Below are 15,642 nucleotides of genomic sequence, written 5' to 3'. Positions count from 1 at the left end.
CTGAAGCCTCATGAGACAAGATATCCCACGCATGATCTAGAGTTGGGGGCAGTAGTGTTCGCCCTCAAGATTTGGCGCCACTACTTATATGGGGTTCGATGTACGATATACACGGACCATAAGAGCTTGAAGTACTTGATGGATCAGCCCAATCTAAACATGCGTCAGAGGAGGTGGTTAGATGTGGTCAAGGATTATGATTGTGAGATCCTGTACCACCCGGGCAAGGCCAACGTGGTGGCCGATGCGTTGAGCCGCAGGGCGGAGAGCACTCCATTGCGAGATGTATGTTTGAGATTGACCATGATAGCTCCGGTATTGGATGCCATTCGTGGGGCACAGGCCGAGGCTGTGCAGCCGGAGATGCAGAAGAGGGAACGGGTCGTTGGTTTGGTTTCAGAATTCGTTACGGATGGGCGAGGGCTTATGACTTTTCAGGGTCGGATTTGGGTACCGTTCGTGGGTGGTACGCGCACTTCCTTGATGGAGGAGGCTCATCGGTCGAAATTTTCGATCCATCCGGGGGCTACGAAGATGTATTTGGATTTGAGGAGAGAGTATTGGTGGCCCTGTATGAAGAGGGACGTCGCGTGGTTCGTTGAGAGGTGCTTGACCTGCCGTAGAGTTAAGGCCGAGCACCAGAGACCACATGGCAAGTTGCAGCCATTGGAGGTTCCCGAATGGAAATGGGAACAGATCACTATGGATTTCATCACCAAATTGCCGAGAACTGCCAGGGGAGTTGATGCAATTTGGGTGATTGTGGATAGGTTGACGAAGAGCGCTCACTTCCTTGCCATCAGTGAGAGTTCTTCAGCAGAGAAGTTGGCAGAGTTATATGTGAGAGAAGTGGTATCTCGGCATGGAGTGCCGATCTCGATTGTTTCAGACCGTGATGTGCGCTTTACTTCCAGATTCTGGAAGAAATTTCATGAGGAGTTGGGTACTAGATTGCATTTTAGTACCGCATATCATCCCCAGACAGACGGTCAGAGTGAGCGGACGATTCAGACGCTTGAGGACATGCTTCGAGCATGTGTGTTGGATTTTGGGGGTAGCTGGGATGCGTATCTACCCTTGGCAGAGTTTTCCTACAACAACAGCCATCATTCGAGCATTGGTATGCCACCCTTTGAGCTGTTGTATGGTAGGAGGTGTCGGACCCCCATTTGCTGGGGAGAGGTCGGGCAGAGAGTGATGGGCAGTACCGAGATCGTGCTTCAGACGACAGAGCAGATTCAGCAGGTCAGACAGAGGTTGTTGACTGCCCAGAGTCGACAGAAGAGTTATGCAGACAGACGCCGGTCCGAGCTTGAGTTTCAGGTCGGTGACTTCGTTCTCCTGAAGGTCTCTCCTTGGAAAGGGGTGATTCGATTCAGGAAGAGGGGCAAGTTGGGGCCCCGGTACATTGGGCCATTTCGCGTGATTGCGAGGGTAGGCCGGGTAGCCTATCGTTTGGAATTGCCAGCAGAGTTGGGGCAAATCCACGACACTTTCCATGTGTCGCAATTGAGGAAATGTATTGCCGATGAGTCGGCAGTAGTTCCATTAGAGGATATTCAGGTGGATGCGAGCCTGAATTACGCCGAGAGACCAGTAGCCATCAGAGATCGGAAGATCAAGGTTCTGAGGAACAAGGAGGTACCTTTGGTGTTGGTTCAGTGGCAACACCGGAAGGGATCAGAGATGACCTGGGAGCCGGAGCGCGAGATGCGGGCTCAGCATCCGGAGCTATTTTAGAGCGAGACTTCGAGGGCGAAGTCTAATCCTAGTGGGGGAGAATTGTAACAGCCCGGATCTCCAGGTATTTTATTGTTTTAATATTTTGAGTTTTGAGAAGGGACTCGGCGAGTTGGAGCTCAGACTCGCCGAGTAGGGTCGCGATTATGGACGCGGGATTCGTTCGGACTCGGCGAGTCCAGGATATGGACTCGGCGAGTCCACGCTGTTTAATGAAACCCTAATTTCTCGGGTTTGGGACCTATTTAAATGGCCTTATGGCCGTCATTTGCATCCATCAGTCCATAGAGAGAAACCCTAAAAGTGCTTTAGCGATTTGAGAGTGAAAGGAGGCATTTCTTGACATTTGTGTGTTGTTTAGCAAAGAAGAAGGAGGCTCTAGCCAAGAGGAGGCAAAGGGGGCTGCTATTTGGTGGATTGGAAGCTTGACCCTTCAATCTAAAGGTATAATTTCGACTCATCTCCTGTTTTGTGAAGTATAACCGATTTTAGGGTTTCTTGTGGCCTTGTTGAGTTGATTTGATGGCCAAATAGTCCCATGCTAGTGATGAGACTTCGGATCTGGATCCATAGAGGTCCAGAGAGTCTCATTCTTCAAGCTTTATAGAGAACAATGGAGGTCATGACCTTGTGTAATGAGATTTGTTGAAGATTCTTCATAATTAGGCATATAGAGGTTGTTAATGCATCAAGGCTAGGACTTTACGTGATGAATCAGTCTAGGAGGGCCAGATCTATGAATTGTTGGAGTAGATCTGACCTTAGAAGCAAGTTTGAGTGATTGCATGGATTGGACTCGCCGAGTCCGATGAGCAGACTCGGCGAGTAGCTTGAAGATTGCCTTGGACCGGCCAGAGAGTGGTCCAGACGAGTCAGGAGTTGACCCAGTGAGTCAGGGCGAGTTAAAGAGGATTGTCATGTGATCTGAGTCGAGCTGGGACTCGCCGAGTCGTTCTTGAGACTCGGCGAGTTGAGTCGGGGTGGTCCCGCGATTCTTCCAGGTGGAACTCGTCGAGTCAGGGGGAGTACTCGACGTGTAGAAAGGGAATCCTAGAGAGTTGGTGAGAACGTCTAGACTCGCCGAGTTGCCGCGGGCACTCGCCGAGTCCGGTCAAAGTTGACCGTTGACCGTTGACCTGTGTTGACTTCTTAGGGATAGTCAACCTTAGAGATAAAAGTGTTAATTAGAGTCTTGTGATGTTATAGGAGGAGTAGAGCTCGGAGGATCGAGTACGAGGGATTTCCAGAGATCGTGAGATACTGAGACACGCGAGGTGAGTCTTCTCACTATACTTTACCTTGAGTAGGTAACCAGAGTCATGTGATAGAGTATGTGTATGTTATGTGTATGCTATGTGTTGTACTACATGATGTCTATGTGATTTATGTTGTGCATGCTTATAGAGTTGGAACCGGAAGGTTCCTAGAGTTAGAACCTGAGGGTTCACAGAGTTGGGTGCACGGACCCATAGAGTTATGGCCTCGAGTGGCTAATATGTGTTTTATGTGTGGTATTTTGGGGAACTCACTAAGCTTTGTGCTTACAGTGTTAGTGTTGTTGTTTCAGGTACTAGCGATGACCGTGGGAAGGCGCCGGCTTGATCTGTACACACATAGAGGAATTCGATATAATTATGTGATCTTGGGATTTGTATGATACATATTGGAATTTGAAATTTGATGTTTTATGAAATTAAGAGAGAAATGCTTTTATAAATTGTGAAAAATAAATTTTAAAATTTTCAGTGTTACAATTGGACAACATGCCCCAATACGAGCCGGTCTACATCTAGTTACTGTGTCTAGGCCAAATACCATAGCGTTGCCATTGCGGAAACAAATAGGCTTCGTAACCTCCTTTGTTAATTACACCAACCATTTGTCAAAGCTACAATTGTCTATTGTGATAACATTAGTGTTGTATATATCCAACAACAACCAAACAAATTGATATTGACATTCACTTTCTTCGATACAAAATAGCCATAGGTCATGTTCTCCTGTTACGTTCCCTTATCATCTCAATATGCGAACATATTCACCAAAGGACTCCCCTCATCTCTATTTCTCGATTTTTGATCCAATCTAAATATTCGGCATAGAGTCATGTTCAACCTGCGGGATCTGTTAGTGTATTATTTATGATATTATTTGTATTTAATATTTAGGCCCACATCCTTTTTGTATCGGATCCGAGACATTGTTCTTATATGTATTTTCTATTATTGCAGTTAACGAGAAGAATTTATTATGAAAAAAATACTTTAATTAAAATATTAATTGGATATAATCTAAGAAACGGTAATGAAAATTCTGCTTTCTATCACTAGTGACTTCGTCTTGGTCAAAATTCGGCAATTTAACGTGCCTATAACTTCGTCTTGGTCAAAATTCGGCAATTTAACGTGCCTATAACTTATGTAGGTGAATTTTAAAAGCAACTCTCATGGTAACGAATGAGATTTCTAAGAATGATAACTATAATAGTTCACTAATTCTATGGGTTACTCTTGAAGACTGATCCCTTAATCAGTTGTAGATGTTTCGTAAAACAACCTTTTACCTTTTTGGCTTCAATATCGAATTAGGATGAGAAATTATTATAATAATTTCAGTTATACTTATATCATTATTAATATCAGTAGCTATAGAGAAAAATTATTTTGATTCCGAAGAAAGTTAACAATCTAAAATTAAAATCTCAACAAAATAAAATAAAAAAATGGCAACATGATCTTCGATTATATGATGACATTGACTTATGAGTTATGAAGGCACTATTAATTAAAGGAACATATCTTTAGTGATTAACATAACATCTTCATATTTACCTTTGTTATTATGACCCTCAACTCATTGCTCACCATCATATACTACACCGGAAAACCCATAAGTGCTCATATATCACCATTGATGGTATCCATAATTACTTTTTAACTTATTATATAAAAAATTAAAGTATATGTAAATAGTTTACAATTATGTTATTTGATACCGTAAAAAGTTGACAATCCCAAATAAATCATATATGCATGATCCTTCTTATTTTACCGTTTTTAAGTGCATTCTTCGATACATCCGTGATATTTCAGACCATGGTATGGTATCCACAATTACTTTTTAACTTACTTTATACCGTAAAAGTTTACAAATATCTTACTTTATACCGTAAAAAGTTGACGTCCCAAATAAACCATCTTAAATATTACTAAAAGAGAAACCTTACGACATCATCTTAAATAATCTTGACCATTGATTGTATTTCAATCTTATTTTTTTCACCCTTAGATCAAATTGCTGACATCATCTTCCCCATATGGAATGTATTTAATTCTAATAAATGTTTTCCAATCATCAGTCAATAACTTACATTCGTTGAAATGGAATGTATTTAATTCCAATAAAAGTTTTCCATATTTTACATCTTGAATTTTTAGTTATGAAGATTTTAATATGGTCAATTTTAAAAACATATTACTAACAAATCATTTCAATCAAAGCATTAATATCAACCATTAATATAAATCCGTTTATATTAGTAAACCATTAATATAAAATCTTTTTTTATTAGGAAATCATTAATACCGAAAAATCATATTGAAATTATCACATACAAATACGATTCATCATTGAATCTGCGACTCACATTTATTTTCTATCGTTTCTTTTCTTCAAACCTTCTCCTACAACATCGTTAATATTGCTTATAATTTTCATCATCATTCTCTGCTACAAACATTCGCTCTTGTGCGCTAGAATGTTAGTACCTTCTTTCGCTTTTTATATTTTTTTCGATTATTTTTTGTTCCTATATCAAATGTATGTATTCATATATTTCGATTTTCTTTGTCACAAATTACATGAAATCAGTTAACTACTTTTTTGAAACTTTTCAAATAAACATGAAAAGATATTAGGTACCTTTAACAAAACAAAAATTAACTATCTTGGGAACTGACATTAATTACGAAAATGTTAGTTTTATATACTAGAGATGATTATGGTTTTTTTTTTAATTTTTATGTGATAAGAATCCGGTTAATTTTGACATGATTTAAAAATATCATTGAAATTATTATGTTTTTTGTATATCATATCAACCTACTTTTTTTTTATCTTTGTATAGTAACAATAAAATTTATTAATTTACACAACAAATATAGATATTTCAAATTTTGTAATATTATTATACCTTACAAAATACAACTCCCTCCAAAATAAATTTTCGCCACTAATTTCATCCATAATTTCAACAAATTTAAATTTGTATTTTCTTTATATAAATTTTTTTTTAATGATCCTGATTTTTTTTCTCCAAAAGTATATCAAACATTTACGTCTTAGATAATGTTGCCCTATTATAATTATTATTTTCCAAAAGTATATCCGTTTAACGAGGAATTTGATATAATAAAGGAAGTGAATGTTAATTAAAATGAGATATATATTCCATAATTATTACATGAGTTTATTAAAAAAATTAATATCAATGTGTAAACATTAAGCATTTTTAAAGTAAAATTTCAGAATACATACAAACGATGATGTTGTACAATGAAATATAAAATTGAATAGACTGAAAAAAAAACACTATTAAAGCAGTCAATCTTGAAAATAACTTAGTTATGAAAAATTATAAAGTAAGATAAAAATTATAAGATATTAGGAGATTTGTAAAAGTACATTTAGTAAAAGCGTTACGGTTATTAGAAAAAATAAGACCGTTAAGATTAGTGAAAATACAATATATAAACTAAATTATCACAATAGTAATGAAATGTCATTATTTGATATTTCATATAATTGAAAGATATATCAAATTACATTGATGATATACTAAAATTATTCAAAGTTGCGCCAAAACTAATGCAAAGTTCTTGCGAACACCAAATAAATAAGAATAAACATAACATGTAACATTTATATTTATAATCAATTTAAAATAAACCAATCATGATTTAGAAAAGAATCTCCATTGATGATATACTAAAATTAAATCTATATAACATTTAACATTTTATAAATTATATTACATAACTTTATTTGAATAAATGAAATAGTTGTCAATATTTAATGCAATAAAAAAACGGTATATTGGTTGTCAATATATGTTTAAATTAGGTAACATTATTATGCAAGTAACATCTAATTAAAATGTTTATAAATATATAAATACCATAACTATATGAGACGAGGAAAATCGTTCAACTAATAAAACAAAAAAATAATGTCTACTAAGAGATCTTTCAATGATTATATATATTTATCGTTTTCAATGTATTTTCTACACATTTCAATAATACTAATAACCATATATTTTTTTATAATCATTATACAATATCTATAAACGATTACATGTTTTTTTATGTGTTTCCCGCGTTTAACGCGGACTATAATCTAGTATATAAACCATATATACATGATCTTAGAGAGCTTCATTTTACCGCTCTTAAGCGCATCCATGGCACTTTAGACCATGACCTTAAGATTGATAGCTCTCCCTCACTTGTTTTAATCGCTTACTCATATATTGACGGGACAGGATATCATGTCTCTCATCGATCCACGTCGGGCTACGATGTGATTTTGGGTCACAATCTTCTCTCTTTGGTCTTCTAAACGACAAAACACTTTTTTTAGATCTAGTGTTGAGGCTAAATACCATGGCATGGAAAATGTTGTTGTCGAATTATGTTGGCTTCGTAATCTCCTTTGTGAGCTTCACTTAACCCCGCAACGCGTAACTCTTGTTTACTGTGACAATGTCAGTGCAGTGTATATGTCTTGCAATTTTGTTGATCAACACCAACATACTAAACATATCGATTATTTTCATCAAGAGTTTACCTTCGATTATTTTCCTTGATTTTCGCTGGGGTTTATTAGTGTACCTTTAATTTATAATTATTGTAAATAGTCCAATGTGCTTTATACGACCCTCATGTATTCGGCACTTATTCTTCATTTCTTTGTAATATGTATATATATTGTGTTTAATGAGAGAAATCGTTCATGGGAATTATCTAGATTTCACTATAGACATAATTCTTAAAGAAATTAGTCTTCTAATCCATACAAGGTTAGCGACAGCTCTATGCCGTTGCCCAATTGCCTTTCGATGTAACTATGTTTAATTTTATGAAGGAAAGTCTTATTTAATTATATGAAGTTTTGAACAAAAAAAATAATATAATGACCGTTAAAGTTATTACCAATAAAACACTGATAAATTGGTAGAAAGCAGTTTTATTAATTAAGTTGATAACAAATTAAAATATTGTTACATAAGTAAAAAAATCTATTTCGTAACATAAATTACTAAAAAAGTAAAACATAATCATATAAATATGAATTTAACCTTTGATTAATCAAGAGCTACCGCTAGCAACAAAAAAAACATGTATACAATTATGCCATTTACACTATAAATTCACCCCATTTCTAGATTACCAAAAAATGCCAAGGAAATGGTCATGGTAGTCTCCAGTTCTGAGGACCGATGTCGTTGTGTTTCCGGGAAGGACCGGAAGACGGAAGTGGTATCTTTCTTTTTGGCAAGAAGCCAAAGTTGTTGCCGGAAAATTGAGAGTTTGGATCGGCTACTCGGAATACATGATCACCGCTGCTTCTGGTTCTTGAGCACTCGGTATGACCAACAATGAAGAAGAAAAAGAAGATGGTAAAGATCAATATTGATCGACATGGAAGTAGATTCATCATAGCTCCTCTGTAAATGCACAAATACTGTATGTTTAAAAGTTTGAGAGAGAGAGAGAGAGAGAGAGAGAGAGAGAGAGAGAGAGAGAGAGAGAGAGAGATCTTGGAGGTGTCTATGAGAAGGAAAGGGAGAGGGTTGGGTTGTGTTTATTGGAGAAAAAAGAGGGAATTGGGGAGCTATTGCTGTAATCTTTTCTTGGATGTGGCTTTCTTTTCTACCAATTACTGTATAATCTTTTCGCTTTGATATATGTTTACTAATAAGATAAACTTAATATATATATATATATATATATATATATATATATATATATATATATATATATATATATATATATATATATATATATATATTAAGAGAGAGAGAGAGAGAGAGAGAGAGAGAGAGAGAGAGAGAGAGAGAGAGAGAGAGAGAGAGAGAGAGAGAAAAGATATGTGTGGGAGAGAAAGTAGACTTGATGAAAGGGGAAAAGTTTAGCAGGAAACATGGGCAATTGATATGCTATGATACTCAATTTCAAACTAAATTGTTTTTGTTTTTAATTTCTAGGTTTGATAAATGATATAAAAATGTAGTTTTAGTTTTTCTTTCCTTATTATTATATATTTATTTTATATGTTTATATACTATTGTACTTTTATTGTTTCAACAAAATATTATATTTTAAAATATCTATTAACTATATCCACAAATAATTTATACATTTGAAATATATTATCTTAGACATTAACATTTTCTTTTTGCAATATCATTATGATATTCAAATAAAGGGTCAATAATAACCTAGATAACAAACTTGAGTTTTTGTTCATATTTAGATAATTATGATTTTTTCGTATATATTTGACCGATAAGCTTGTTGATATGTTCAAGATAGGGTAATATTACTGTTAATTACCAGTGATATTACCTAATTATGAACATGTCAAACAAGTTTACTCGTTAAATGTGCATTGAAAAAACATGGTTATCTAAATGTGTATAAAAACTAAAGTTTCTTGCCCATTTTAGTAATATTAGGTTCTTTTGCTTGGTGCATGTAGTCATAAGATCCAGTGATGTGACATAGAATCGACCCATCGGGTCTTGGTGTTGGTCCTTGATAAGTGCCAATTTGAGATGTCAAGTCTCCTAAGAAGTCAGACGAGATTGAAGCAATTTTTTGTTTACTTAATTCATGCCATAAGAAATAAAAATAAATCTACTTAAATAAGTTGCTATCTATCTAGAAACCAAGAATGGGAAATGGTCAAAAGACCTTATGCATGCATCTAATCGTGGCCTAATATCTTGCCCTACAACTGAAACGAAGGAAAGACTCAATCAACCAAGACTTCTTCTTATGCAATACTTTATTCCATTAATCTAACAGGTTTTCTGGTGATTCTCTTTGGGCTTGTGTTGGACTCATGTTGGGTTGTTTTTGCTTGGGCTTGCATCAATTGCCCCCTCCTTTGCAATGAGCTTGTCCTCGAGCGATGAGGTGAGGTTATTGTTCACACAGAATTCTGGAAAACGGAGACGAAAATCTGCAAAGGACTCCCATGTAGGCTGTGGTACATCTGCATTGTCCCATTCCACCAAAACTTGTACCGAATTTCCTTCATGTTTATGTTGAAGGATGTTTTGGGTTGCACAGTAGCTACTGATGTGTTTTATGGAAGCGGGATCAGTGTGGGGTTTTCATGAGCTTGGCGAAGTAATGATACGTGGAAAACTGAGTGTATTTTGGCTTTCAGAGGGAGAGCCAAGTTATATGCAACTTTGCCAATACGTTCCAAAACTTTGAAGGGTCCATAAAATCTATTAGTTAGTTTCTTGGTCTCCCGTGAAGGCACAGACTTTTGGCGATAATCCTTTAACCTTAGGTAGACCATGTCGCCTACAGAAAATTCCTTGTCCATCCTGTGTACATTAACCAATGTTTTCATTCTTTGTTGGGCTTGTCTAAGATTTTCTTTGAGGAGTGCACGTAGTATTTGGTGTTCTTTCAAGGTGGTGTCGATAGTGGTTGTTACTGAGGTACCTTTGCGATAATGATAGGAGTCTGGTACGGGGTGACCATATAAAGCTTAGAGGGTTGGCATCCTGATAGCGCTGTGGTGAGTTGAGTTGTTCCAAAATTCCACTAGGTGAAGCAATTTTTTCCAATAACGGAGTTTATCACTAACAAAGGAGTGGAGGTAATCTTGAAGACATCGATTAACGACCTCCGTTTGGCCATCTGTTTGTGGGTGGTAGGCCGTTAAGTATCAGAGTTGTGTACCTAGTTTCTTACAGATCTCTTTCCAAAAGGAACTAAGGAAAATGGAATCTCGATCCGAAACTATGCTTTTAGGGATGTCGTGCAACTTGTAAATGTGGTTGAGGAAGAGTGTTGCTAAGGTAACTACACCAAAGTTGGTTGATAGGGCGACAAAGTGTGTTGTCTTTGAAAAGCGATCGACAATCACCCATATTGTTGTTTTTCCTGCAGAGAAGGGTAAGTACATAATAAAATCCATGGAAATGTCTTGCCAAGCCATGGACATATCCGGAAGTGGTTGTAGCAGCCCATATGGTTTATGTGTTGGTGACTTAATCTGTTGGCTGGTACCTCATTTACGAATGAAGGCAGTCACATATGTTTTCAGCTTCGGCCATAAGAAGATGGCGGATATGCGTTTCATGGTTGGTAGGGTGCCGGAATGTCCCCCCAAGGGTGAAACGTGGTATTCCGTGAGCAATTGTTGGCAGATAAAAGGTTCCTCCGAATTTATAGACGCTGCTTGTGGTAGATTAAACCATCGCGGAGCTGGAAGACTTCGTGTTCGGTTGTTTTAGTGAGGAGTGTTCTAGTCAATGCTTATCCCCATGGGGGTGGTAAAAAATTGGCGGAGCTCTTTGAGCCAGGTGGGTCTGTTGTAGATATGGCCAGTAACTGTGGGGTTTCAATCCGACTTAGAGCATCAACGAACAAGTTTTCTTTCCTTGGCTAGTAGATGATTTCGAAGTCAAACCCAAGAAGTTTTGTTGCCCATGTATACTGTTCTGGTGTCTAAACTACATGAGAGAGTAGATGTTTAAGGCTGCGCTGATCTATGTAGATTCGAAATTTGCATCCGATAAGATATTCACGCCATTTTTATAGCTTCTATGATGGAGAACAGTTCTCTCACATAGGCGGACGCAACCTGCATACGGGTATAGAAGCGCTTGCTGAAGAAGGCAATAGTTTTATCCTCCTATGACAATTCGGAACCAATAGCAACTGCAGAAGCATCCATTGTAACTTCGAAAGGTTTTGTGAAGTTAGGAAGGGTGAGAGTGACCAGGGTGGTCATAGCAGCTTTAAGGCTTTGAAATGTTGTATTGGCTTCCGAGGTCCATGCAAATGAGGGATTCCACAGAATGTCAAAGAGACCCGATGCGATGGTTGCATAACTTTGGACAAAACACCGATAATACCCTGTAAGACCAAGAAAACCACATAAATTAGTATGTTTCGTGGGACGTGGCCATTTATGGATCGCGACTAGCTTTTCTGGGTCAGCTTGCACGCCATTAGCGGAGATGATGTGGCCTAGGTAGCCGATGGTGTCAATAGCTAAGGTGCTCTTAGAACTTTTCGCATAGAAACTATGTTGGATGAGTTTGATGAACACCTATTCTAAGTGCTGGTAATGGTGGTCTAAGGAGGAGCTGTAGACTAAAATTTCATTGAAAAACACAAGTACATAAGGAGGTAAAACGTCATGGAACAATTCGGTCATGGTTGCTTGGAAAGTGGATGGGGCATTCGAGAGGTTGAAGGGTATTACAAGAAGCTCGTAATGACCATCAATAGTTTGAAAAGCCGTCATGTGTGTCTCTAGAGGCAACTCGAATTTGGTGATATCCCGCACACATTTCGATTTTAGAAAACACCGAAGCACCATGAGGTTCATCAAGGAGTTCATCTACCGTGGGAATTGGAAAGCGATCCTTTATGGCGATAGCGTTGAGTGCCTGGTAATCGACACATAACCTCCATATTCCATCTTTTTTGCGAACCAATAGAACTGGGGCCGAGTACAGACTCTGGCTTGGATTGATAACACCATCAGTGAGCATTTCTTTGATGATAGTGGTCATGATCTGCTTCTGGTAATATGGGTATCAATAGGGCTTAACATTGATAGGTGGGGCATTGGGAATAATGGGAATATGGTGTTCGTTTGTGCGTACTGCAAAGATCTTTATATAAGTCTGAATTAGGGCGACAATAGTGGCGTTAGGGTGGATTTGGGTAGCTGGTTGCGATTCCGGTTGAGATGGTTCAAAGTGAAAATACAAGGTGTGCAAAGAGGCCACACTCTGTTTCTGTAGTAGGCCTTGGATGGTATATGGTGAAGTTGGACTGGATATGGCTCTCCTTTGAGAGTAATAACTGATGGGCCATGGTTGAAGGTAAGTTGAGGTATTGAGAAATCTACCAAAATTAGGCCTAGGGTACGAAGCCAAGCTAAACCCAGAATGATATCTGGCCCTTCAACAAGTATAATGAAAAAGGGAATGGTAAATAGAGCTTTGTATAAATTAATGGATAAATTGGGGCATATACTATCGCATCGGAGAAAAGCGCCATTGACCACCATTACGAGAAACGAGGCAATAGAATCAGGTGCCAAGTTTAAGGCTTGAACTACACGGGTCTGAATGATATTATGAGTACTGCCTGAGTCGACGCGTACTATCACTGGTTGATTGTTGATATAGTCGGTGACACGTAGGGCTTGAGGTGAATATATCCCATAAAAAGCAGCCGTCGATAATGAGAGTAAGTGTGGCGTTGGGCTTGTTGGAGAAGTCTCCTCGGTGGTGACTGAAGTAAGTTCTTGAAGTGACTCGTCTTCGTTATCCAAAATCATCAGAAACTGGGGTGGGCCACATTTATGCCTAGGACTATATTTTTTGGGCCACTTGAAGCACAATCCTTCTGAATGTCTATTTTGTAGAGCTTTAGGGGAGAGACGAGTGAGCGGGAGGGTTTTTTTTGTGTGGGATTATTAAGAATGGGTGGCAGATTAGTGGGTTTGAGTGGGGTAGTTGGAGGTGTAGTATTGGAAGATGAGTATGGTGTAAATGAAGAGCGATTAGATGTATAATGGGGTTTATGACTGGTAAGTTTTTCTTCTATGAGCTTGGCGAGGCTATAGGTTTGGTGAAGGTAAGTAGGGTGATGGATGGCTAATTTTTTTGGGTGTCTTCACGGAGGCCCGAGATAAAAAAATTACAAAGGGCTACTGGTGTTAACCCATCGACATGGTTACTAATCTTCTCGGACTTTGCTTGATAAGTTGCAATTGTGGATATCTGTTTTAGCTTGAATAAGTTGGCTTGGTATTTTCATACGATGATGGACCAAAGTGGAGTTCTAGTGCTTGAAAAAATTATGCCCACGTGGTTAACAATTGGTTGGTAGCAAGGTATTTGTACCAACTTAATGCCTCTCCTGTAAAATAGAAAACAACTTGTTGTTGGGTTTTGAGCACTATAACACTCCTATGGTGCACAAGCAACCCTAAATGCTTTGGATCTATGTTTTCTCTAATTATACATGCATTTTGTTTTTCCAAATCATTCACCCTAGCTAACATACAATTGAAGCTATATAATAAAACCTTAGTTTGGATCTTTACCACTTGGATTAGGGTAGAGTTCTTGACCTTTGAAAGCTTGAGCACCTCAAGTGCGAGTCCTCTAATGGTTTACAAACACCCATATGCAAGAGGAGGCTTTAAGAAAATATGTTACTTATCTCAAAAAGAGGGTGTAACCGATTTTGGATCATGAGGGTTCTATTTATAGTGTGGAAAATGCTAGGGTTACACTTTGTAAACCCTAATGCTCCATGACTTTTCACGTTCTTATGCTCCATGGGCTTAACCTCCATGGATTAACTTATTGGTTTAGCCCATCCAAATAATCATGAATCATTGGCCCACACTACAAGAATCATTGATTTACATAATCAGTCCCCATATATTTAATTAGTCTCTTTTGACCACAAAATTAATTCCAAATTAATTCTTGATCAATACTGATTAAATAATATGATATTAATATATATATATATATATATATATATATATATATATATATATATATATATATACTTGTAATATATTAATAAATCATAAATGACCTTATTCTCAAAAGTCCATCCTATCAAATTGCACTGGTGAAGGCAACCCAAAAGGACCATGCTACTATCGGATCAAGTACATCCCAGTTATAGTTATGAGCTTAGACACCAAATCCAACAGTCTCCCACTTGGATAAGTCTAATAATTATAGATGCCAATGTAACTTCAGGATCCGACTCAGCAATCGTAAGCTTTCAAAAGCCGCTGTCAACTCTGACCCAGTCAGTGACGCATCCTTTAGATAAGGGATCATATAATCCTCTGTTCTCAAGATATTAACTGGACAAATACATGGAACAATTTTATACTTATTGCCCAACAGTTTGTTTCCCGATTTTTGATTCGTCTGACATAGAACATAACTGAACACATCAATTTAGTTTTAACCGGGCCCGCCAAATAGACAAAACAGAATCATCGAGGGGCCCAAGATATCGATTTTAATCCTCTTAGGATAAAAGGGAACAAATAAACTTCGACATTATATGCTTGTACTAACTACTCATTAAATCATGCACAACGATATGTTTTATAACATCAAGTTACTAACGCGTTTTCGTATCATCAATGCACATCTAATTCATAGTCAACAACTCATATTGATTATAGATTATTCATTGTATATTGTTTCGATTTATCAACTAATACTTCAATTAAAACAATAGTTATACCATGCTCCAAGCATGCATACTATGTTTACCTATGGCTCTTACTTTGTGAAATAGATCTATTGTAAACATTTCCAACGATACTCATTTCACAATTCCAAATCCTTATCGTAAGTGTAAGAACCCCAAGTTCTTGCCACTTACTGTATTTTGTTAGATTCTAAACTTATATGCAGTGATCCTTTTGTAATGACTATATACACAAGTCACAAAGACTTTGTCAATTATAAAAACTTTCCATTGGACATTGTTACAAGACAATTCCATAGATCTGAAGTCTCATATTCAAAGCACGTTCCTTTGAACATCCTTCTTGCATAAAAGTTTCTAACCTACACATAGATTCTTA

The sequence above is a fragment of the Lactuca sativa genome, chromosome 9 (assembly GCF_002870075.4).
Source record: "Lactuca sativa cultivar Salinas chromosome 9, Lsat_Salinas_v11, whole genome shotgun sequence".
NCBI lineage: Eukaryota > Viridiplantae > Streptophyta > Magnoliopsida > Asterales > Asteraceae > Lactuca > Lactuca sativa.
This window is presented reverse-complemented; position numbering follows the sequence as displayed.